At 41.1% G+C, this 4575-nt stretch overlaps 1 non-coding gene across 1 annotated transcript; it reads right to left on the bottom strand.

The window, feature by feature from the left end:
- Positions 1-799: 799 nt before the first annotated feature.
- LOC106676413 (uncharacterized) lies at positions 800-2808 on the bottom strand. Its single transcript, XR_013097075.1, has 4 exons — positions 2441-2808; positions 1424-2347; positions 1166-1299; positions 800-894 (listed from the first exon to the last, which is right to left on the bottom strand). It is a non-coding gene; the product is annotated as an uncharacterized LOC106676413 (transcript).
- Between the last annotated feature and the right edge of the window lie 1767 nt (positions 2809-4575).

Below are 4575 nucleotides of genomic sequence, written 5' to 3'. Positions count from 1 at the left end.
TTGCGATAGTCTGGACACTTTCTCAACCTCCACAAGTCCATCAGCCGTACCTTTCAACTCAATTTTAATGCACTTTAGTCTTCAGGGAGAGATTGACCGTCCTCGAAGCTTCTACGTGGAGGTGGAGATGTGAAATTTTCAGCCAAACGTGGCCTCTTTGTGGTTCCAATTATGTTAATCTATCATTTTACTCTGGCCGATGTGCTTGTGGAGGACCAGGTCCGTGGTCACCTGTATTAAAAGATTTATTTAATATCATTTCATCCCTAATTATTTGACACTCTGCTTCTCTAATTTTAAACACATTTCCCCTTGTTGCTAATTTAAATAATCCTGTGCCTTCTTTCCCAATTCCTCCTGTTCTGCTGTAGTTTTTTACCCCTGTTGTTTTGCTCTCTGTTTTAGACACTTTCCCCTGCGGTCACACAGACTGCCTCTCCCAGCTCCTCCACCTCACTCAGCTCCTCCCCTCTGAGTCGGGCTGCCTGCCCCTCCTTCTTCTGTCAGTCTGCTTCGCTCTGCTCTGGGAGACACTTCTCCCTCACACTCAACACACCATACAGAGCACGTGTCTCGCTCTGCAAAACCCAAACACACGGTTTTAGATGCAAATTCAGCTTTGTCAACCCCAAATTTAAACCCAAACAGTCTAGAGGGACTATAGCCTGCGAACATAACCCAGGATCTAGATTATCAACCGAACGAACGCGGCCCCATTGCCATAAAGACTATCGAACGAATTATACACACAAGCTAAAAACACTGTATACTCGGGAATCCCACTTGGGCCCACACGCATACCTGTCGGTGCGCCCGTTACTGAGGATTGACACAGCACAGGTCAGAGGTGGGGGCCAACAGGGTGAGGGGACCAGGACCAGGGCCAGCAATAACCTTCAAATTCATACAAGTGAAACAGCTCCTTCAGTCCAACACGAAGCTAAAGTGAACTTTTGCATCTACAGAACATAGACCAGTTCGGGGCCCACAGTGGTGCTGGTGCTAGGGTGGTGTCAGACTGGGTCCAGTCTGAATAAAGCACTATGTGGACATTCCTTCAGTCAACAGTGGAACATTTAAACTCAACCTGAACAAAAAGCAGGAGGAGCACCGTAACACTATTGAAACACTAATGTGTGGCTCATCGCTAACATGAAGATCGTACCTGTACAGTTCTCGTCGAGTCAGAGCACTGCTGTACTGCCCACTCGCGCTCCCTGCAGATTCACATGCATTGCTGCTGCAAGACTGCTGCTGCTGCAGGCGCACACACAGTGGCAGAACCACCTCATGGAGCTGCTTGAAGGAATCGACAGGACACAACAGTGTAATCGTTCGTTATTAAAAACAATAAAATGAAGAGTCTCTCCTGCAATACACCAAAAATGCTAAATGATGGAAAAAACAAACAAAAGCATTTTACTTTACAGCTGCAGATCATCACAAGATGGGAAACGTGTCTTACTACATCATAACTTGTAATCAGTATCCCATTTTAACCCTACGCCACAACCTGACGTGGACCTGCTGAGACATGTAACTACACGTCGACGCTAACCACACCACTTACAGTTACAGCCGAGTAATATTACACTGAAACTGATGCAATTGGATAATAATGGTCCACAAACTGAAGCTAATGATGTGGGAACTGCAGGGTAACAAGAATGCAATAATGTGCTAATTCCTATGTTATTACTACTCTATTACCTGCGCTAGGTTCTGTGTAATAAGCAGGAAAACGGCCTGTTTCTATTTAATAACACATTAATAACCATGTTAATCTTTTAAAACAAACTGCTAGTCAAGTAAAATGATCATGCATAATGTTAATAATTAGTTTAAAACAATAACACACATGAATCCATTAAACTGTACACTGAAAAATTCAGTTTTAAAAGAAGAACAAGGTTTAAACAGATGATGTTCGGTAGCACTTTGAGCAACAATTTCACAGATATGGGCGTTCTCTATTTAAAAAAGTAAACATGCATCACTATAATTTGTGTATAAAGTTACATAATTTCTTTTCTGGCTACAAGAACATATTAGAACATGTTGGGATATTTCATGTGGATCATTAGAAATGCACTGTGGGTGGAGGAAATCGTTGCTTAAAGAACTGCAAACATCACGTCTGCTTAAACACGGATCTTCTTCCAAAGCGGGCGGCTCGGTGCCACTCGCTGCAGCAGAGGCTGATCTGTGGATGGTTGGAGACGCCTGTAGAAAGTGTCTCCCTCTGCTGGGCACTCTTTTGTAGTGCTTATGTTACTTTAAATCACATTTACCTTGTGAATGTCGTCCTTCAGTAGCGTCCCACTGGTCTGTATGATCTGTCTCAGTGCTACAAGGATGACAAAGGTCAGTCTGGTATCAGAATATCATACGTAGTATACCAGTAAACTCCCAATAACATTAAACTTGGTTTGCATCTCACCCCTGACAGCTGCAAGGCAGGTATCTTGATTGGCTAGATGGTCTCCTTTCCTCTGCAGCGATGGCCCGACTGTATCTGCCATCACCAAATGCTTCGTCCTACGAAGGCCGGGCTTTCCTCCAGGAACAACATCAGCCGATAGTCCTGCCCGGAGCTGGAAACAGGACACCCCACGCACAGGAGCAGGAACAGAAGAAAGCTCAGCACATCCCAACAAACCACTGGTTCCCTTTAGCTTCATAAAGTCAGAGCTTAAAGTAAATTTTTTAGATTTAGTGCTCATGACTAATCTCTTAGTTGAAAAAAAGAATTGACTTATACACGAGTCTCAGATATCAAGTTAGATTTGATATAATCCAGAAGTGAATTCAAAATCCTGCTCCTCACATGCAAGGTCTTAAATAATCAGGCCCCATCTTATCTTAATGACCTTGTAGTACCATATCACCCTATTAGAGCACTTCACTCTCGCTCTGCAGGCCTACTTGTTGTTCCTAGAGTATTTAAAAGTAGAATGGGAGGCAGAGCCTTCAGTTTTCAGGCCAAAATAAAGTGAAGAAAGCTCCTTCCCACATGGATCCAACCTTTTATTCGGTCATTACAAAATATTTGTGAGTCCAAGTTACAGTTCAGTCTCAGAACTTCACTGGTTTCATCCATTTCTGCAGAAAATATCAACATAATATCCTTATTTTATTGACATAAAAACCTTTATGATTGTTGGAGATAGACTGAGGTTCATGTCTGACCCACTTAATCAAAATACTTTTCTTGCCAGCATTTGTGTGAATGACTTCTTTGTGTTGTCACAAAGTCAGGAACATTTCAAAGCAAACAAAGTAGTGGATCTGCTGGCACTGTTTACTCATTATCAGAATCAGAAAGACTTTATTTATACCCAAGGGGCAATTAAGATGCAACAGAGCAGCAGGACATTGAAGATAAGGACAGGGCATAAACAGGCAATGAGAGTGATTGTTTTACTGATGTTTGCACAAACTGTTCTTCAGAAAGTCAGAATGATTCCCACAAACAATGGAGCCTTCTTCCAACTGTAGTCTAACATTTAGGATAGTTTGGTTTTATCCTTACTGTAAATATATGGTGAAATATAAAGATTATGCAGTATGTTATATTGTAACTCTTTATATCTATTACATATTGAGATTCTGAAGGGCAGCAGCAACATTTTGTCCCAAACATCATTCAAGTTTATCCAAGTTCAAACTACATATGTCAGAATAAAACTTTGTCACAAAGTGTTTGTGCTTTCTGTGGTTCAGAGAAAAACCTTTCCAGCAGACTGTTTCTGGTGGAAATGTCCTCATGAGCCAGCTTTCAGAAGAACATTATTTGTAGGTATTTATAGAAATCATTACTTGAAAGGTGATGTTGAGACTTCAGGGTGTTTTAAAGCTTCCGTTATCAAAAAGATTATATATTCTTTTTATGCCTGCTCTTTGCCAACTTGTAAAGTTTGATCCTACACTTTGCAATGACAGTTCTGGGTCATATAATGTTACAAGAATATTAACTGAGCTACTTTCAGACATTGTCCTTAGTTTGCCCCATGCTCATAACACATTTTTATTCAGGAAACTGCCTTTAACAGGAGGTGGTGTTTCCCTATGAAATTTATTGAGGGAAAGGGTTTTCACAGCACTGCATCCACCTCTCACCCAGGAGGAGAGAGTTCAGGCCTGAATAACCAACATGTCTAAATTTGGTAGGCCCCACCCACTCTTAACCTTTGGCAGTTGTAGAGTCACTAGACTAAAAGGTTCATTGACTAAAAGGAAGAGCAGTGTTCTTATTTTCATGGCTATTAGTGTAATGTTTGCACCAGCAGTTTTAATTCTTCCATGACTTGCAAGTCATTACATTGTGCTTTGGAAGCAACTTGGAAACAAGTTGAGGAAGTAAAGATTTCCCTGACTGAAGTGCTGAAACAATCTCGTCCACTTATATGGGAGATTCTAAAATAGTAACTTGATTCTCTGGTATCTGTGGAAAAGTTTTTTTATTTCTTAAATAAATTAACTTTTCCATAGATATCATAGTGGATGACTATTCTCATCCACTATGGCTGGAATAAAGGATTTTACCAGAGCATTCCTTGATAGCTGTGCTAATAG

The sequence above is a fragment of the Maylandia zebra genome, linkage group LG3 (assembly GCF_041146795.1).
Source record: "Maylandia zebra isolate NMK-2024a linkage group LG3, Mzebra_GT3a, whole genome shotgun sequence".
Classification (NCBI taxonomy): domain Eukaryota; kingdom Metazoa; phylum Chordata; class Actinopteri; order Cichliformes; family Cichlidae; genus Maylandia; species Maylandia zebra.
This window is presented reverse-complemented; position numbering and strand designations above follow the sequence as displayed.